The sequence below is a fragment of the Copadichromis virginalis genome, linkage group LG10 (genome assembly GCF_057382275.1).
Source record: "Copadichromis virginalis isolate Kocher_CV1m ecotype Utaka linkage group LG10, C_Virginalis_male_GT1.1, whole genome shotgun sequence".
NCBI lineage: Eukaryota > Metazoa > Chordata > Actinopteri > Cichliformes > Cichlidae > Copadichromis > Copadichromis virginalis.
In genome coordinates, this window is record NC_140627.1 from 2497347 (window position 1) to 2519707 (window position 22361).

At 40.8% G+C, this 22361-nt stretch overlaps 1 protein-coding gene and 1 long non-coding RNA gene across 2 annotated transcripts in view; one reads left to right on the forward strand and one right to left on the reverse strand.

Moving 5' to 3' along the window:
* Positions 1–22361, reverse strand: part of cxadr (CXADR Ig-like cell adhesion molecule) — a 41797-nt gene that overhangs the window by 12218 nt on the left and 7218 nt on the right. The gene's annotated exons all lie outside the window — the stretch shown is intronic.
* Positions 16812–19766, forward strand: LOC146699633 (uncharacterized). Its single transcript, XR_014922647.1, has 3 exons — positions 16812–16991; positions 18882–19037; positions 19462–19766. It is a non-coding gene; the product is annotated as an uncharacterized LOC146699633 (long non-coding RNA).

Sequence of the window (22361 nt, forward strand, 5' to 3'; positions counted from 1 at the left end):
TATATACTATAATATCACATCATGAATTTTTTGTTTGTTTGTTTTTAAATAGAGACATTCACTTAATTTAAATATTTTCCTTTTCTTTATAGATCGAGAAGATCATATTTTTATAACTCTTTTTGAACAGTTTTATGTTTGGACATTGCTTTAATTCCATATTCAGTTTGTTCCATAGTTTCACTCCTTGAACAGAAACACAAAAGCCTTTTCTTGTAGTACGTACCTTCATTGTTTTGAAGTTACAAAAACCCCTTAAATTATAACTTCCTTCTTTCAAAAAAAAAACATACTCTGAATATTACCTGGCAGTTCTTTATTTTTTGCTTTGAATAGAATTTGTGCTGTTTGGAATTTCACTATATCGTCAATTTTCAATATTTCAGACTGCAAAAATAGTGAGTTTGTATGTTCCCTATAACCTGCATTGTGGATGATTCGAATTGCTTTCTTTTGAAGAGTAAAAAGTGAATGTAATGTGGTTTTATAGTTATTGCCCCAGACCTCTGCACAATAGCTTAAGTATGGTGAAACCAGTGAACAGTAGAGAATATGAAGTGATGTTCTGTCGAATACCTGTTTTGCCTTGTTTAGTACTGCAATGCTTCGTGATACTTTGGAATGAATATATCTTACGTGAGCTCTCCAGTTAAGTTTTTCATCTATTATTACCCCCAGAAATTTATTTTCACTGACTCTTTCAATATCAACACCATTTATTTGAATCTTTGCATTTGTATTTAAACTACTATTTCCAAATAACATAAGTTTAGATTTATTCAAATTTAATGATAATTTGTTTTTATCAAGCCAGAACTTCACTTTACTTATTTCATTAGTCATATCCTCCAATAAATTCTGCAGATCATCACCAGAGCAAAAAATGTTTGTATCGTCAGCAAAGAGAACCATTTTTAATACTTTGGACACTTTACAGATGTCGTTAATGTACAAGTTGAAGAATTTTGGACCCAAAACTGACCCTTGGGGTACACCACAAGCAATGTCCATACATAAGGAGCAACCACCATTTATTTTCATAAACTGCTTTCTGTCACTTAAATAACTCCGGACCCAATCTAAAACTACCCCTCTGACACCATAACGTTCCAGTTTTCTTATTAATATATCATGATCTATAGTGTCTAAGTTGCTTAGAGAGGAGAGAAAAACAATCAGCTGGAATGGTTTATCGCAGCGACTGCTTTCTCTGATGAGTAATGATGCACCTGTTGAATCGATGGCAGCTATCTGGAGCCTTGGGTAGCATTTGTTTCAATTACAGTGCAGCTAGAGGCCTTTTTCATTACGCACCACACAAATGAGAAAAAATGCCATTTCAGGATATTTTACCTTCAACGGGCAGACACATTTGATTGCCTGTACACCTCCATGACAACATATTCTGTGATAGGCTACAGAATATGTTATGATAAAGAAAACACAGGTAGTGTATTCTTAATTCTTCATCAAGCCCAACATGCAGACACAGCTTCCCCCCCCCAACAATGATATAAATCCATTTAATCCTGCTTCAGGAAGTATAAACTCCAGTAGAGGAAGTGCAATGCAAATAAGGTAATCTGAGTATTCATAAGCCCTTTTCAGACATTAAATGTGTAACGTAACTAGCTTTAATGATCTGTTGAAGCGCCAGAGTGTCATCCAAGCGTCTCTTCCATGTCACTGTTTTCCAAAGCTTCATTTAGACATAAAACAATGGAGAGAGCCGGGGTGTGCCCATGAGTTTTGCCATATTGCAATAGACTTGTTGGTCTAGTTGCCATGAGCAGCAGTGAATTTGAGCTTTTATTTCCTCCTGCTATTGTAGCTAACAGCAGAGTCTGCGTATGTAGAAGCGGCGCCGCTCAGGTCGCCAGCAGAGATCTCTCGCGGGTAAATGACAGTTTTAGACTTAATGAAAGCAAAAAACAGACTGGATTTGATGTAAGAGGCAGCATGCACGGGAGATTTCTACCTTTCTAAAAGTGATAGATGATGATGAATGTCACAAGTAGGGATGCAGCAGTTTACTGGCTTCACCTGTGTCTGATTAAAGCCGTGTTTCCGTGTACACACAACATGCACACAACAGTGCAGCTCATGCACATACTCACGGCCGCATGCTAACATGTTGTTTGATGCGGCCCAAAAATGACAAAACAAATTAGATCAAAGCATGTGCTGAAAATAAAGCTCTGAAACATCTTTAAAATCAGACAATCTGCTACATCAGGACTTGTGAGTGCGACAGCACACAGCATATGGCATCACGTTAGCTGGGCCCCATCTTCTTTCAATCACTGACAAGAATCTGCCCCATACATAAAAACTTTAACTGAGCCGTGAGTGTGAAAAGATGTTTTCAGGGCCTTTAAGACCACAAATCAATAATATTTACCCACTGGGTGTATTAGAAATACACTAGGACATCTCAGTTGAGCTCATTGTTATGATTTCAACATTACCAACAGGAAAAAAAATGCCTTATGTCACAAGACACACCACACTGTTTGCAGCTCACACAGTGTTGAGCAACATATACTGTATTCAGGATGTGAAACACCACAATCAGAACAGATATGATCTCACTGAGGTCAAAGTCTGCAGCGGTGCTGTATACAATCATCGGCTTATATAGGATGAGCTTCAGTGTTTATTAAGAGAAACAGCAGCAGAGCAAAAGTAAACAGGCCTTCTTCCCTGAGGGTAATATAATCGAGTGATAAGGAAGGCCATCATTAAATTCCAAGGAAAACTATGAAAAATGGGCTGGTTGTAAACGCAGTCATGCAAAGACTCCAGCCACAGATTTATTTCCTTGAGCTCAGAGTCTGCCATTGTAGCAAGATGTGTGCTGTGTGTGCATGTAGGAGGAGAGCTGAGCAATGAGGGAGTGCATGGTGGCTAATTAAAGTCTATCCTAATAACTATTCGTGGCTGTCTGCGTCTCTGTGAGCGACTCACTGTCTGACGCAGCACACCCAGCATGGTTACTGGGAGACCAGGAATGAATGAGCAGAAGGAATTTAGGGTGTCAGCGTGCTCCACCCTGTACCCCCCCACTACCACTATCTCACTCACTCATCCCCCTCTCTGTCCCTCCCAGCCTCTGTCTCCAACACACCCGTAATTGTAAAGCGCCAGTCCCACAGGCCTCCAACTCGCCACAGTCCTGCTGATTGTAACCCCCCCACCTCACCGCCACCTTTGTCAGCATACAATGGGGAGCGAATCCTGTCTCCTGGCAACCAATCCCTCCGAGAAGGTTGCCGTGGTGCTTAAAAGACTGCATGGGAGGAAGCGAGGGGGAAAGTGAGCGAGCCAGCGAGTGTGGTAAAGAGAGGTAGAAAGAGGTTAAGTAGGAGGACACGGCAGGAAGATTCATAAAAAGAAGTTGATGTTACTTCAGCATTTGAAAGTGTTTATGCGGCTCGAACCGACTCAGACATCCACGTGGTTTCATTACAAAGTAGCAGTGCAGACACCGGCTCATAGTACAGACTTCAGTCAGTTTGCCAGGCCATACAGCACTTCCTCATTCACCCACTCGCTAACTCAACATTAGCAGCTGTCCATCAGTGTCCCCTTTAACAGGAGGAGTCTCGGACTCTGTACTCTTCATCTCTACAAACACGTCTCTGGTTATGATTACACTGAGTCTACAGGCAAAAGACAAGACAAGCTTTCTAGATTTTATTTTGCTTTAATGCTTCTCATTAGTGTGAAAATAAAATAAAACGATAAAGCAGGTTTTAGGATGGGCCCATCGTGTGATGGAAATGTGTCTCTTGGATTCTCAGCAGAACTGCTGCTTACTTCACATCCAGTTTTTAAATGGACTTCACCAACCAACGTGTGACAATCACAGAAGTCCTTCGACCTGAAGTAGCTCAGTATATATATTTGAATAGACTGATATTTATACAACGGTTTTCTACTCTACTTGAATTCAATTCAATTTTAATTACACAGCACCAAATCACAACAGCAGTCGCCTCAAGGCGCTTTATATTGTAAGGTAGACCCTACCATAATACATACAGAGAAAAACCCAACAATCATATGACCCCTATGAGCAAGCACTTTGGCGACAGTGGGAAGGAAAAACTCCCTTTTAACAGGAAGAAACCTCCAGCAGAACACTCAACACTCACTCATTTGAGCACTCAAAGCGCTCTCTTACTTCAGTATCTTCCCCGGGGATACTTCTAAACGCAGATTAGAGGAGCAGGGATTGAACCGCAAAACTTCCGATTAGCAGACGACCCACAGCTGTAACCTCTCACCAACGCCGTGACTCAGGACTGTGAATGTATCCTCGAATGATATACTTTCAGACTCAAATGCACAAAAGAAATGAAAGACATGTTTTTAAAGAAATGGAAAAAGGCTAATTTTTTATATTTACACATTTCAACTTAATTTCTCTATTTTAATCTATATAATTCAAGATAATTCTAAGATAATAAATCTCAGCAACGTCCACTACTAACCTAATCTGAAGTCAGAACAGATTAGCTTCTCATGTGCATAATTTCAAAGCATGACTATCACTTTTATAGTTTTTTCTTTCTTCCCCTCTTCTAGACAACATGTGGTGCAAAGAGCAGCTCCGCCATTTGCTAAGCTAACATCTCCTGACCCAAACTAAAGACCCTCAGTCTTGGCACAGGTCAGAGTGCACCATAAGCGTCTTGTGAAGTCTGAGAGATAAAGGCAGCAACTATTTCAGTCACTACAGCTACAAATAAAGCCTGGCTAGACGAAGGAGGTGAATGACGCTGCAGTGAGATTTACTTTCTTTAAGGTTTGCATATCCTTAATGCAGTTACACTATCATTTGGTTTGACGTAAGCTTAAAGTGTTTTGATATTTCAATCAAGTCTGATGTATTGCAGCCTGCTGCTAAAACACACATATAAGAGTGCATGGCAGAGGAAACAATCTGACAAATAAGACATGCATGTATGAATTTACATTTTTTCCTCATAAGCAGCACTGTGGGTGGAATATGTCGAGCTCATTGGAAACCACAAAAACAAACATTAAAACAATCTTAAAAAGTATTATTTCCAACCGAGTGAAAGGAAAATAATCTCATGCGCAAGAACAAACAAACAGCGGCGACAGAGCTTTTGAAAAACGTGGCACATTTTTCCAGCGAGGCAATGACGGTGGGATGAACATTAGCAATTCATTACAGTACATTTGCAGTCTGTGGGGCTCTGGAATGAGCACATTAAACCGCACAGACGCTTTACCCATCATAAACAGGCAAGCCGATCCCCTGTGACAATGCTGACGAACATCAATTATGTTGGGAATGGCAGAGGATAACTTCATAACTTGGTTGCAGCTCAAAAAAGGCGGCTCTGAATGCTCGCCCTAGTATTCCCGCTGGAGCTATTCAATTTGAAGCAATGTGGGTGCCCTGAGAGCGAGCTTGGCAGGAGTTTATGTAGTGTTGCAGAGGGCTGGGACTGTTGAACCATACTGATTGTGCCGTAATGCAGCCTGAAAGCTCCACTTGCCACACAGAGTAGGCATCAATCCCCATTGCGGAAGACCTAAAGGCTGTTTTGACATAATTGGACATTAAATGATGAAGGGGTGACGAATGACAGGCACTTTACTCAGTCGTCTGACAGCTTTTACACAAGCCTATGGGGGATGCGGTTAATACAGTATCTGTGAAGCTTCCATTTAGTGACCCGTCTATGCGCATTTAATGTGGCGCTAATTCTTAATTACTGCAATTATAAAAGCGAGGCTGACCAACAATCCTGGTATTTTATGACATCACTCAACCGCTCAAAACAGATTAAGGATGATGACTAGGGCTGCCACGATTAGTCGACTAGTCACGATTACGTCGACTATCAAAATCGTCGACGACTGATTTAATAGTCGACGCGTCGTTTGAAGCTTTGTAAGATCCCAAAAGACGCAGGAATGAGTAGCAGGATTTAAGAGTGTAATAACGGACTGAAACAGAAGATGGCAGCACTGCATGTACAAGGATGCCAGCTGCCGTTAAACCCCAAAGAAGTAGCTCTGTCCCAGAATTCATAGCGCGGCCCTGCTCAGTTTCCAACAATGGCGGTAGCTAGTTAGTTTTAATGTTACTCTTATTATTCTTTCTGGGTCACAAAATACACGTTTAACATATTTTTAGGCGAGAATGTAGCTGTGTAAACCTCAAATATCGGCTCAGTTTATCAAGACACCGCATATTTTCAAAAGCGCTCCGACGTTTTCGGAGACGTCTGTTAGTCACTAGCTCGATAGCTAGCCGGGGGCTAGGCTAACTAGAGCCGTGAGAACACCGGACTCCCGGCAAATCGTTTTCAAACCCACCGCCGTCTTTCGCTACTCAGGTTAAACATGATATATGAGTCACTTAGATAACTTAAAAATGTTATTGTTTGGCTTTTTTAGTATTTTATTTGTTCCTGAGTAAATCGGTTTGGCTGAGATTAAAGTTATAGTTTTTACACAGCTGAATAAACGTCAAGCAGACAGCTGATTATCAGAAGTGTGAGATGTTCGAGAATTTACTCCGGTGTCCTGTTATATTTTAGATAGCAAGGAGTTTATTAAACTTCACCGAAACAATCTGCAAATTTCATTAAAATTTAATAAACTATCATCTTTTCTTTATTTTTAGTTAGCACAGACCTTAAACACTTAAAGCTGTAAGCTAATGCTAGTTATATAAGAGCAGATGCTGCTGGTGCAATAAGCTGTACGTTTTACGTCCAATGGATCTGATTAGTCGACTAATCGCAAAAATAATCGGTGACTAGTCGACTATCAAAATAATCGTTTGTGGCAGCCCTAATAATGATTTTATTTTTCATGTACATTTAAGTTCATTTGGACTCTCACCATTACCGATGTTAAATTACTGAGGGAATAAAGGAACTATGGGAAGGAAGCAACAAAAGAAGAAAGGGACCACAAAGGACAATTTCCGTTAGCTCTGTCCTTAATGGACAATTAAGTTGTCATCACAGGCTTGGAACCACTCATAGAATTCCTAAGCATGTGTGGACACCAAAATCCCCTTTCCAAAGTTCAGGATGGGGGATTTTCTTAACTCTCTGCAATCCTGAACTGCTGCAAAGCTACATGCAAAGCTTTAAAAGCAATACTGGCCCATTCCAAATCCCCTCCTCCCTACACCCCATGTGAGAAGAGAGCAAATTAACTCAAGCAGTCTGAAGAGTCAGATAACAGTGCCCATCATCTCCACCATCTCTGAGACCTGTAGAAACCGACTCAGGCACATACAGGGACACACATAAAAGGCCTGTGTCCTTCAGGATTTGTCGAAGCCCAGTGACAGAGTGAGGTGGTGACAGTGTGGGGCCTGGCTATGCCATAAAGCTGATAGGCAATACGCCAGTCCAAGGAGCAGCACACAGATAACCCACTGATAACATCCTCATGGGAAACATTAACAAATGTGCCAGAGTAGCCATGTGAGGAGGAAAGTAAAACATTAAAGAGGCAAAACACAGTGGAGCTAAATAATAAAAGCTGCTTCAAGCGCATTTGGTGGGTCTTGGTATAAAAACAACAAAATAAAAACCCTTCACCTGGATGCAAACATAGCTGTTGCACTGAAACAGCAGGAACACTTTTTCCCAGTCGCAGAAGCCAGAGGGATAATTACAAAATCATGTACCACTAATTTTGCAAGGGGCAAAAAAACAATCTCTGCAAGCAATTAGTTAACACATGAAAGCATTTTGCATGACTTGAGAAAGGGTGCAAAACAGAAATATGCCTCATGACAGCACACGCGCATTCATGCGTTTCTGCTGACATTTACTTCCCATTAGTGGAGGAAGAGATGCCGCGGATCAGCTGAAGGATTTAAATCAATCATGAGCCCGTGGTTAATGATGGCATGTGTGTTAGGTACGTGTTGCTAAACAACAACATCAAACCTGCATCTGCTGCACGTGTTAAAATATGCGTCGTTTGTCTACTGTACAGCCCGGATACAAATATGGCCACAGTGTTTCATTGATTTTCACAATACTCTTTACTGACACGTTCAGTTAAGAATGTGAAGCAAAACCTTTTTAATGCAATACATAACAAATGAGGGTTGGGTGAGGCTGCTGGGGGAAAAACGCCAATGTTTATAGAAGGGAGGTATTTGTCTTCTAAGCTTCCAGCAGCTTACTATGAACAACAAAATGAAAACCACATGTCTCAGTGGGATATACTGATGGGGTGTCTCTCTCCTGACACAGGAGTTTCTATGAATGCGAGCGGGGGACGGCCATGCTGCTGCCTATTCGACCCCCTAAACAAATAAAATGTCTGATAGAGACCAGGCCTCTGCCGGCACCCCCGCCTTTGTCCGGGCCCCAGGGCACAAAGCCAGCTGCGATCAGGAGGCAGCGCTGCTGATCAAACACTGAGACACAATCGCAGCAGATGCAACTACTACATTCAGACTGTTGATGGGCAGACAGCTTTAAAAGCCAATTCAGATTCGATGGCTTATAGAACACGCAAACGCACGCACGAGCACTTGCAATGCAGAAAACGACAAAAATATGCGCGTGAACGAAACAAAGGTTTTCTCATGGGTGTGATTCATTATGTGAGAGAGGTGAACACTCAAGAAGTCAGCTTAAAGCAACAGAGCGTGAACATTGCGCTAGAACATTTCTCCTGAAACACTGAGCTAAATTAGGGATTACAACCAGCCTGCTTTCACAATCATTAGTGATGGAATTCCACCAAAAAACTCCAGGTGGGAAAATTCAGAGATCAGCAGTTTCATCGCTCAGTCTGAGGTGAGGTGGATGACTGTAACATGCTCAGTGGGAGTAATAACAAAGAGTAAGAAGAACTTCAGTCTGACTTGAAATATTTCCTCATTCTTCTGAGAACAATTCCCACCGTACCGGCTTCAATGCAGAGATGCCGTTTTTGCTCAACTTAAAGCTGCTTGGATAAATCAGCCACACATAAACAACATGTATGTTAAGTAAAGACCTACTGAGACTTAAAGACTCCTACGGTGCACTCCTAAACCATTAAAAGGATTAAGGTGTCGGTCCAGACTGCAGACGGTGCAGAAACGGCTAAAAAACAACAAGAATTCAAACAGAAATGACTTCAAATGAATTCCTGGATTCCTCCCTTGTTCATCCAAGGAGGAGTGCAGCATGTTTTAAAACTTTAAATCTGACCACAGTCTCCTCAGAAAGCTGATATACCAGCGATGTAAAAGACCAGAATTTCAGCTGACATTTTGATTGCATCACATTTGTCCTCTGCTATGTTAGATTAAAGTATCGAGTTATTTTCAGTGCAGCGCAGAGAAACGTATGGCTGTTTCTGGAGGCTGTCATTGGGTACGCTCATGCCATTTCCTCCAGGTTCTGGTCTAAAATTAGGTCTCCTGCCTGAAGGACATTACACGATGGTGGTCTTCTGGACACTGAACAAGTACACAGTTTCAAATGTGTTGCATATCCAGCCCACACTGGGCTGTTAACAGGCAACGGGGCCAACTGCAGTGCAATCTATTCAAAGCATATTTGATTGGTGTTGAAAGTTGCCCGAGGACTCCGGCGAAAAAAGCACATGAAAAAAGGTACTTTGTAATAACTGCTAAAACATCAATTCCTTTTCAAATGCAGTTTTAACTTCCCTTCTGACTAAACCCTCTCATCCTGTCCAAAGCAGCCCTGACCAGGCAGAATGAGGTCTTTGTGAAAGTGTAACAACACAGACAGTCCCTTCCTGTCCTCTGTGTGGGGGAAACTGCGCTGCAGGACATCCAGATAAGGCTGCTGTTAAAAGATAAGACAGATAATCCTCCTTCTTTTCTCAGTTTTTGCTCAGCGCAGGAAATAAACACAGACCTGATACTTCAATGCTGTAGTGTCTTCTTCAGTGTGAGGTTTTGAAGGCAGGTGTAGTCGAGGCACCTGAGTGGTGGGCCCTGTAGGAAGCTGCAGGCAAACACTGTCAGTTGTTACAGCTTAACCACGACTGCTGGGTTTATTCATGCCCAGAGCTCACACTCTCAGCCTCGACATGAGGAGAGAGCTCCAAACGACCGCTCCTGTTGACATACATCGTTAAGTGACAGGACACAACTGGGAATGTTAAAAATAACTCACAGCACTAGTTCAGCGATCCAGTACAAAAGAGGAAAGCCTACAAATGTTGTTATGACATAGCATGAAGACATTTACTCTCCATGTTGAGTTCTTTACGCAGGCGTGAGATAACCCCGTCAAACTCAAAGAGAAGCAGAGAGTCTGGACAGTCGAGATAAACCCATTCAAAGAAGCAGAGCTCAGATTTGAGCACATCTAATATTCCAGGAGGAACGCTACGAGCTGCAGTTATGTAATTTGGCAGCTAATTAGAAATAAAATAAATAGAAACTTCTTTAGAAAACATCAGGCACATTTTCTATCGATATTTGTTGAGCCCACATTAAACTGGACTTCACAGCATGAAGCAGAGACTGCACACACCTCTCTTATCTCTGCAAGATTACAATGAAAAAGCAACAAATAAATTAACATACGTTATTTGTAACAAATGCTGTATTTCTGCTTCTAATTTACTGTAATATTCTCCACCCAGAGGGCTTTAAAAAGAGAAGACAACTGACTCAAAGCTGGAATCCTCAGGAATTCACTTCATTTTGATTTGGGAACAGCTGCATTTTCCTTGATAACTGTTTTTTTTAAACAAGGAAGGAACATTTACTGTCATTTGTCCAAAATAAAGCAACTCAGTGGTATAATATAAAATGAGAGGAATGCGTTAGCATCTTTTACCCCGGGGAGATTTTTGCAAGAATGTTTTATATTCTTCATGAGCGAGTCTTGTCTGTCTCAATCTGTTTATTTTGTGCAGAAGTAGATGTTCCTTTTATCTGAGCTGGAAGCAGAAAGCCTGGGCTAACACTGAAAGTTGATAACAACCACTCATCATCTCTGGCTGGAGTTTAGCTTTTGATAAGCCAGCTGATGCAAAGAAAGCCTGGCTTTGTCGAACGCGCTCCACAGTGCACCCCTCAGATATGTTTCTTTACAGCGCTATTTTTAATAAACAAGTCATTAAACACGCCAAACCATGTGCCGACAGCCCACAGGCCACTGTGGTTGTTTCTTAACTTTCCATCACCCGCTTTAAAAACATGAATGGAATTTTGTTGCACATTCCTGATTTCCATTTGCAGCGATTGCTAACCAAGTGCAGTGTGTCCCACACATATACTCAGGTATATTTTCCACCATATCTTCATTTTTCTCTTGCATGGATGATTTACTAGTTGTCTTATTTTAAAAGGTCAGTTGTTGATAAGAAACTAAGGAGTACAGCATCTCAAAGTTTTTGTTTTGATTTCCAAGTTGTAACTGTTTCCATGCCTCTGACTTGTGTGGAAAAAGGGAAAAAATGCTACAAACAAGCTTCCACCTGCAGAAGATCTGTCAAGGTCAGCTCAGTGTGCAGTGAGTGCAGCAGAGTGTTTCCGCCTGAAACCTGCCTCAGAAGCAAACTCCCCGATGGCTCCTGATGACATCTAAAGAGGTCTGAACCCTGAGTAGACTGTACTTGCAGCCAAACACTGTTTATAAGGGCATCTCGAACAGGCTTACAGCTACAGTAGATTATGTCAGTGAAGGACAACCTACACAACTGTTTACCTACCTTGGTGTGGAAAAGTTTAAACTAGCAAACTGTAGAAGTTTTCTGGTACAAGCAAAGCTCTACAGTTCAGACACATCCATCTGGGAGGCCCAGCTGGGCAGCGATGTATAAGGAAACACACCTAACACAAGTATGAGTTTTCCTTGCTGGATCGATGTCCCACAGCTTCAGAGCTGTAAGGAACCAACGTGGGCTGAACACCATAGGACTGCTGTCTAAAGGCTGTATTAGTTGACAAAATGTTGGGTGACATTGAAGGCAGACAGAGGATCTATTTTATGTGTTCACAGGTCATTAATCTACAGGTCTAGCTGCTGAGTTGTGTTATAGCTTCAGCTGTCATTTATAAATCTTGTCTCAAATGAAATAAATGTGGAGGTGATGCTCCCCTGCCACTTTTTAAAGGAGCTGGGTGCCGTGTGTGCTGGGTCTTTTCTTCTTGCAATTATCAGCCACTCATAGCAGGCCAGCCAGCTACGCACCTCTGCATGTGCCTATGAATTATACATGGGCTCCATTAAGACACTTAACAGCTGGTTTCTCAGGAACTTACCAGCAACAACTGCAGCCGGGCTGCCCCTTTGTGACTGCTTATTAAAACAGCAGCATTTAATTAAGGTTGTGCAGTAATGTGAGTTCTGACCATCATAAACCAGCCAGTCACAGAGCCAATGTCAGTTCAGTCTCATCTCTCCAGAGGGCAGCTGGGCAAGCTGTCGATTTCCTGGCATGGCGGTAAGATGCAACGCAGGAATTAAATGTCTGTTGTGGCTCGCTGACCTTGCTGTGGTTCGGACACTTAGCCTTTTCTATTCCAACTGTAACAGATGTCCTGGTCATCATACCTGTACATCCAACAAAGAGCCATAAGTAATGACTTGAGAGGAAGAAGAGGTTGAGCAGACAGTTTTAATGAATATTACTGGGAGAGAGAGGAGATGGCAGACAGCCACACTCGTTCTGGACACCTGGTTATAAAACCATAGCAAGCAAATGAATGTCATTTAAATGTAGGGATGGGTATTGATAAGATTTTAACGATTCGATTCCTTATCGATTCTCTTATCGATTCTTTTTTTTTAAAAAGGAGAACACACAGGTCGATTAGCTTAGAACTGTGTTTTATATCTTCTCTTTGAACAAGATAGAAATTTAGGAGTAACATGGCCTTACAAACCCAACAGTGAGATCTTAAGAGATCCACAGCCTACGGCTCTTCAATGGGGTGTCACAGGGTCCCCAGGAAAAAAAATGTATATGTAAAATAATAAAATAAATATTCTCCTGTAGCAATAACAAAGTTTAACATAAATTATTCTGTAGCAATTACACAAGAATATCCAGAAATGTCCCTGCCTACAATTAAACACATTCACTTACCAAAGTGAAATCGGGGCATCTGCTGTGGCAAACGGGTGCAAGCCTTTGACCACAAACTGAGTCACTGCTCGGTGACATTCGTCTATCCTGGCCTGAAAGGAGACGCTACCGGTAGACTGCAGCGAGAACTGCCAGCATCTGAGCCAGCCAGACTCTGTCTGTCTCATCATGGTTATCTAAATGCACAGTAATAGCAGGTTTTGTAATAAGGTAAATCGCGCTAACATAATGTGCAATGCTAATTGATTAGTTACCTGCAGTATTAACGGGAGAGGACGTGGAAACGCTACCGCTGCTGCTGGGTTGAGCTTCGCTAGTCCGGAGCGGATCAAAAACACGACATTCGTTGAACGCAATCGCGTGTTTTTTGAGCAAATGCTTTTGCATGTTCGTAGTGTTTCCTCCCTTTGATGAAATCTCTACTTTGCAAGTATTGCACGTTGCCCTGTTGTCATCCTTTCTCATAAAGTGTAACCAAACTTTTGAGCGTTTGTGCCGCTCAGGCGCCGTGTTTCCTACTGGGTAAAAGACGCTACTCAACGTGGTGACGTCATTCGGGGCGACTGGAATCGATAAGGGAATCGTTTATAAAAGTGGCGAACGATTCCAAGGAATTGAAACAGTGGGAACCGGTTCTCAACAAGAACCGGTTTTCGATACCCATCCCTATTTAAATGCGATGAAAACCTGTTGAATTCATAAAACAATCACAACATTCACAACTTCCCTACCGTAACAGAAACACACCAGTTGAAACCAGCCCTCTTTTCCTTTATATAACACAATGCCCCTCGAGATAAAGAAAAGGTCAATCACACCTACATGGGAAGATCAAACTGCATTATCATTATCTGATCCTTATCCAAAGATGAACTCGATTAGTCTGATCTAATATTAATTATCTCTTCGACCCAAACATTACATCCATCCATCTTCTTCCGCTTATCCAGGGCTGGGTCACGGGGGCAGCAGCCTAAGCAGAGAAGCCCAGCTCCTCCTCCAGCTCCTCCTCCAGCTTGTCCGGGGGAACAACAAGGCGTTCCCAGGCCAGCCGAGAGATATAATCTCAGCTGGGTCTGAAGGGGTGACGTTCATTTGATGCCATAAAACACAATACTTGGCCTCTTTAGAGATTCTGACATTTTTCATTACAGTCTTTGGCTTCGGTTTAGCACCAGCTCGATAATGAGGCAACGAATGTCACAACAAATTGGATTTATTTCCTGGATCTAATTCTGTGCCTCTTTGTATCAATTCTCCTTTAACGCTCGTAACAAGATTGGGACTTTGTCATAAAATTTCACCACACGACTGCTTCAATATTATTCACAAATGTCAAATACAAGCCATCGCAGCACTGTAACAACTGCTTCGATCAGGATAACACGCATTTGCGTTTATTACAAATCAATTTTTTCCATGGACTGGAGTTATTAGCATAAGTATATAATTTGACAAGATGATTAAATGCCAGACAAAGACACACTTGGAAATCAGCACCACAGGGAGCAAAAAAAAAAAGTGGGAGCGAATGAAGAAAGAGGCTCTCTCCAGACACCACTTATTTGCCTTTTTCACCGTACCTGCAGCTGGCAATGCGTAATGTTTTTCAATGAGACGAGGTACTAAAAATGGCTCCTTCAACAGCTGCTTCACCCCCTCTCCCACCTCTCAAAAATCACCCCACCTTCTGCTTATGGAGCTTTTTTCCTGAGCCATAATATTTTTCAAGATTAGACACACAATTAACTCTAATGTTCTTAGAGGAGAAGAGGGGGAGGGCAACGCTGCTGGAGGACAAAATATAATCATCGCCCCACAACCCAGCTCTGTGTAAGACAATGCCTGCACATTAGCTGATAATAATGTGACATACACAAAACAATACACAATGTTAATCTCGGAAATGATACATCTACTGTAAACCACAGCTGAGGAGGAAAATGTATCGCCGTAGTGAATTTCCAAGTCTGCTTTACAAGATAAGGAGACTTTTTTAATATATAGTAGTACACCACAATAGGCCTGTTATTTTACCACCGCACACAGAATCTGTCAGAGGTTCAAGCACACGTAGAGTCGAGCTGACATCTACCTAGCAAGCAAGCTAGAACAAGCTGCACACCACTACCTGCAGCACCCTGGGGGTCTGTCTGCCACACTGTGTACCCTCAATGAGACGTCTAGCTCAAAGTCTTATGCAAAAACAAAAAGGATATGAACCTGTAATGTGGGGAGAAAAATAGGACTAGTGCTTTCGGTCGTGGATGGTCTCTACAGGCAATTCCATTCTTTTGGAACAATAAAGCAAAAGATGCATGAAATTCAATAGAAAATTAGAAACAACTTAAAAACTCTTTATTTAACAGCGGGTAACTCTTCATGCTTGATTTATTAGTTATTTGTATTTAAATGCTACACTAGTTATGATATAAACAAATTGCATTTGTTTATATAAGATTGCGCCCCCCCCCCTCCCTAGAAATGATTATACAGAAATCCTTCAAGTCTCCTTCACTGCTTGCTGCGCTGTAGCGTCTTTGCTTCGGTGCAATTTATCTACAGAAAAATTGTATTCTGGACGTGTTCATTTGAGATACGAGGCACATGAAAACCCTTATTATTGTCTCGGCGAACATCTTTTTTGTCACAGAGCCCATTATTCCTCATTAGGAGCACCGGGCCTTGTTTGCACCACAAAGCTGGGCATTGAGCAGCAAAGTCATAAATGTGCTTTAAGGGTTATCCCCCTAACGGTGCGACACGGCGATGATGACCGATGGACTCGGAGCGGAGAGTATCGGCACTACTGTGACCTTGTTTTAACTAACAGGTTACATGGACAGCAAGAGGCTGTGTGCTGACAACAGGTAGACACAAAGGGCAGACAATGATATTTCAAACGGTGCAACGAGCCAAAAGACTTTCTAAAGACTCCAGGGATCATGACAGGACGTGGAAATTTAACTACTCAGGAAATGCACTTAGGCCAGATGAATAAAGATATCATTTTACTCCAAAGAAGTTTTAATGAACAGAAATATATACACGGTGTAAAAGTGAAACCACTGCCCTGCTGATTTAATTTTGGCCCAATTTTTATTTATATTTTTCTTCTAAGAGATGCACTCGCACTAAATGATTAAAGAAGACCAATTTCAGAATCAGCATACTTTATTAATCCCTAAGGACATTATGTGGGTTACAGTTGCTCCAGTACAGTAACAGACTAGACCAGGGGTCCCCAATCCCAGCCCACGAGGGCCGGTGTCCTGCAGGTTTTAGACGTGTCCTTGATCCAACACAGCTGATTTAAATGGATAAATGACCTCCTCAACATGCCTTGAAGTTCTCCAGAGGCCTGGTAATGAACTAATCATGTGATTCAGGTGTGTTGACCCAGGGTGAGATCTAAAACCTGCAGGACACCGGCCCTCAGGGACCCCTGGACTAGACTATTCAATACAATATGTTACAGATTTAATAATAATTCCTAATAAATATCAAAGATTGACAGAAGTGATTATAAATAATGATCAAGAATGTCGACAGCAACATTACTGAGTAGAAACGAGCGTGTGCAAAAAGGCTGTAACTATTCCAGTGTTTACAGTGCACTGAAAAAAATGCAATAGGGTGGTTGTTGAATTTGCATAGAATTACTTCATATAGCCAGCATGACTAATTTAAATTTCACATCTAAACATATTTTTGTCTTTTAATTTTCACATATTCTTTAAGAATATTCATTCTTTTAGAACAAATCATGTTGAAAAGAAACAAGTTAGTCGTGTTTTATCCTCAAGCTCCGCCCCCTGGAAAGGAAAAATCGGCTGCACTGTCCGCCATTTTTGTCTCTCGCTTTGGAAAATCTACTACCATCTGGAGTTTTACACTTGAAGGTAAATAAGATTTTAAAGCTAACACACCAGTGAGAACGAGTGTAGACCCTTTATATATGTGGACTTTTACTGGGGTGTTGTTATTTTACAGGTATGTGGGCTGTTTATCGAAAACCATGAAAGGCCAATGTTAGGCTCCAGTTAGCTAATGGTAACCGAAATTATGCGATAAGCAAATTAGTAATTAACATATATAATGTGAGTTAATATTGTTTCTATATTCTTTCAGTCTAAATTAACAGACTATTACAAACTTGCATCGGTGTCTGTAGTAAGTGGTGGTACCTGCAGTGTCTTAACCATTAAACAAGCTAATGTAGGGCTGGGATATGACTAGTTTGTTGAAACATGTCTGCTGCCAATGTGACTGCTCACACATGGTAACATTACCAGCACATAGCCACAGCCGCTATAAACATGCTGAAAGGTCAATCTAGCTTCTGTAGTCAGCAGCTGGAAGACTCAACACAGACCCAAGATTCAGTGTAACGGTTATCTAAATGTTGTGTGTCCTGTTTGTAAGCCCAGAAAAAGAAATTAAATAAAATGACGACCTAGAGCTTCAAGCTAATGTAAGCGTAATGCTATAGCATAAAGCGACTAATGCAATGATGAGGTTGTTAAATTAGTAAAAATACAGTAAATATATCCAACATGAATCATTTATATTTTTGGTCTAAACTGTAGTATCAGGTAAATGTTAAGTGGTAGGAACATCCATAACCTCAAATAACGGAACATAAACATAATTAAGTCTCACGCCTTTCACTTGTTTTAGAAGGATGTTCAGTCTTTTAAAACCAGTCATATCAAAATAACAGAAAATAGTTATGTTTTCTGTTGAAACCCCCCCAGGGTGTGTTCTGCGAGGGAAAATTCACTGTGGCGGTCCGCCATTTTTTGTCTTCGCTTCGTTTACGTTTGGTGCTGAGCTTTACTTTGTCGAGGTAAACTGAAAACTACATGTTTGAGAGGAAACGAAGAGAACATCCATTAGATGGGGAAGTTTTTCTCATGAATTGCTGTTGAGCAACATAATGTAAAAAACAAGTCATTCCTTAAGTTAACTAACGATAATGCTAGCTTAAGCTGCGAGACAATATTATGTGCATTAGCTTTTTTTTCAGTGTGTGCCCAGTCACATTCGCTTGTTTTTTCTCAGTGAATACAGACTAACAAACTTGTGTCCATTTAGTTAACTGGTTGTACCTAAAATGTTTTAGTTAAACAGTTAAATAAGCTAGTTTGCCATGGGGTGGGCTCTGTGTGTGTGTGTGTTGGGGGGGGGGTGTCTTCACTAAAGTCGGTTTATTTAGGGCATGACACCAAATTGTTTTAACTGATTTATAGAGAGGCTGAGAGGAGGGCTTAAAGAGATAAAAATAATGACAATATAAATATGTTAAATTAATTTTTTTCTGTATCGATATATGGTGCTTATCCCTGCTGAAGGGCAGATTGGTGTTGCTTCAGAACAATTCTCTAGCGCTGTTACGTAGAGGTGTTACAGTTAAGGTTTTAATAACATTATTTTATTTACTAGTGAAGATTTGCATATGTTATCTCACATTCTGTAAGGTAAATTTTCTGGAAAGGTCAAATTAACTAATTTAACTAAGTATTAATGAAAGACCTTGATGTGTATATGACAATAATAGATGTAGTTTCTGGGTCATTTGGCAGAACTGCAAAATGGCCAGAAGGAGGCAACTGCTGTGGTTGCAAACAGGCTTTGGGTGGTGTGGAAGTAAGGGCAACTATGGAACTGCTCAGCAACATGGGACCCATAGCTAATAAATAGTAATATGACATAAAATAACTTTGTGTGGATGTAACCTTGTGAGATTTGAGATTTTGACAGCATTTTTATGTGACAACTTCTCTTTTTAGATAAATGCAGAGTTTAAGCGCATTACCACCATGCCACTGCAGTCCAGATTACTCTCGCAGATAGATGTGCTATCTGACAAACTAATAAAGGTCTTCAAAAGGCGAGGAGGACAAATAGGAAGAAGACTTCAGAACATTCTGGAGCCCACGGCCCAGGTAAGAAAAAAATTTATTTGTGTATACACTTTAGGGAAAATAATAATTTTAACAAAAGGCTGCTTGTCACTCTATGCCAGGAGTATGTTGAAAATCACCTGGGATCTTCACAATTTACCATGGGTGCGTTTTTTGTTTTTTTTTCTTTTATCTGCATTAGGACCATGTGTGGAGTTCATAGTTGAACACCTCTCTATGCTCTGACAGTATTCTGCTTCTTTGCATGGAGATTTCACTTCATGCATTACCTTTTTAAGCATTCTGAGGACTCAAATCACATGCTGTAATGAATCCGTTTTTTGTTCACCTAATGTGTTAATGTTAACATTTTTTGGAATAGTGAAACAGATTAAAATAAGATTTGGTATAATGTTCTTTGACCAGTGTTCTGTTTAATTAAATTTTGGAATTCTGCATTTTCTAGGCCAAAGATGAAGCCATTATCCAACGATCTAATAAGGAAACAACCATGGGAATTTACATCATAAAGTCAAGAGATGGCAATGGCAGCCTTGAGGACATCGGGATAGTCCTTGAAGGCCAGAGAGTCTGGCAGGATTTGGATAACTATATCCTAGCAGCTGCAATGCTGTTTGGACTAATGTACACTTTGAACCTCACCTACCCACTGGAAAAGTATACCTTCGAGGTATTATAGAAACTGGTTATGGAGCTCAAAAGGAACAGCCTTTCAAAGAAGGCCCAGGTTTTCAGGACCAGACTGTACGATTGAACAATTTTCCAGTTATGATGTGGGAACAACATGTTTACCTCTTCGAATATGTACCATCCTTTCTTTTAAGCCAGCACTGGTAAAGTTGCAGGACATAGTGAAACTTATTTATCTGGCACTTTTCAACTTGGGGCCTTTATTACTGCAGTTTTCACTTTTCAAGCCATGGCTCTTTAAAAAAAAAAAAAAAATTCAAACTTTGAATGTCCATTTTTCTCAATGGAAATGGTGCCTTGCACCAATTTCACCAGTTTGCAATTTTTTTCCCAAGGTGCACCACCACAAACAGATTGCATCGTCTAGTATTAGTGATTGTGATGTTTAGTGAAAGGAGCAAGCCAATACTAATCAGTTTAGGTCTCTTGGTTGTGTGCCTGTGGGTTATAATGTTATTTTAAGTCTCTTCTTTGTGTCATTTTAATAATTACACCCCTGTTGCCATATTACCTTATGGCTCTTACACTTAAAAAAACTATTTTTTACATAAGCGCGATGTCACAAGGTTACAGCAGATAACTTTGAGGAATGTTGTGGAATGTTTTTCAAGAGATGCATTGTACAAATATGACTCATGTATATTTTGGAAGCCTGAATTGAAAGTCCATTGTTACAACTGTGTAGTATTTTCAAAAATACAGGTCATTGTTCAAAAATGTTTTGCTTATGTCTTTGATTGAAGAAAAAGTGTACAGTACATACAGTAAGATCAGCCTTAATTTAGTTTTATTTATTGAACACTCAATTATATATTAGATTATATATTATATATTAGAAATTTGTTATAAAATAAAATAAGCTTACCATAAAATAATCTTGTCAATATAACATATAGTAGTCCAATACAATTAACACAAAAAGTTCATGTCTGATAAACAAGTGGTTTCTATAAATATTTGACCAGAATGAAAAACATAACAACAACATAAAAAAGTCATGTTCGTGTTACCAGAAAAATGTGTGCAGGTATAACATAAAAAACTAAGGTTAACCAAACATAACTTAATTTCGTGCAACCGATTACAATAATTTTTTTATGTTTATCCCACTGATTATTTTTTTCAGTGTGTGTTAGATGGAGGAGTTGTACAGGGAGGTGGCCACGGGCAGGAATGACTTCCTGTGTCGTTCAGTGGAGCATTATGGGTAATCTCAGTTTCTCACTGAGCGTGCTCCTGTGATTGGCCAGCATGTCATGGAGTGGGTGGGAGGTATTGTCCAACATTGTCTTTATCTTGGACATTTTACTTTGCTATAGTTAGTGCCATGAATTGATGGTGATTCATAGTTCCAGCTAACTTGCTGTAAAAATGAGAGCATCCCACATAAGACAAAGAAACTGCACTAAAACATTTGCTAATGTTATAAGTCTGAGACAAACGTCAGCATCCACATGCTCATCTCATCTCATGGAGCTAATTAGCGCTGACATTTGAAGTATTCAGGTTTAGCCAAGCTTGGATCATTCGATTACTTGCCCTCTCTCCTATCATCCTTAGCCTTCAAACCCCTATGCTTTATTTATAACATGTATACAATTCATTGCAGTTTTTTTCTAAGAGCTTACAGGGTACGCAACGTTACAATTTACTGAGCAAAAATATTAAACATTCACCCTCAGCTTTTCAAATGAATTAGCTGAACAACATAGTCCAGCAAATCAATTATTGGACAATGAATAATAGAACTGAAGTAATGCAGCTGATGATGCCATGTCAACACTGACACGCCAAAGTGTTATAGAAGCTGGACAGAGGCTACACAAGATGACGATGATCCGTCAGTGTAATACTGACTTTATGACCAAGGGTTCAAGATAAACCTTGCCAATATATCTTCCTACAAGAATGCTTTGGCAGCAGCCCCAGAACGCAGCTTCACTCTCAACCCTGTGAAAAAGCAATGAGCTCTGAATACAAAGTGCTCTCACACCCATTAACAGGACTCTCAAACAGGCACCACTATTAATCATTTTGATTTATTCTCTAGCCGGCAATAATTTGTTCATTTAATAATTCAGATACGAAATGGAAGCTAGAAGAGAGGTAATGTGGCGAGGTAAAGGTGGGCTCAGTATTTCACACTTCTACGTAGGTGAGCGGGAGCCTGCACAGGGCTGGCATGCTAAAATATTAACGTGTGGGCTGTGAATATTCATGCGCGGCCATCCCCATCGTGAGATTGTGGAGGACACACCAGTGTCCCTGGAGTGTAATCCGATTCTACGTGCCCCTGCTTCATTTCCAAGGACAAGGGGGTTTGGGTGGGGAAGGCACTCGGCTGAATAGAAAAACGGCGACTGCAACACGTTTCAGCCAATGGGAGGCAGGGAGTGGCGTTAGACTGACGGGTCACGACGAGGTTGACCTCCAGTCATTACTGTCTGTGTGAGCTGATAATGGATCAGGTTGTGCTGCCACTGTCATAGCTTTACGTAAAAGTGACAACAGATATTATCCTAATAACAGTGAACGTTTCAAGACATTTAGATGAATCTGAAATAGGAGTTTCGATCTGCTATAAAAGAGGATCCATATACAGAAGAGGGAGGCTGGATTTAGACACGCGCACGCACGCACGCACGCACGCACGCA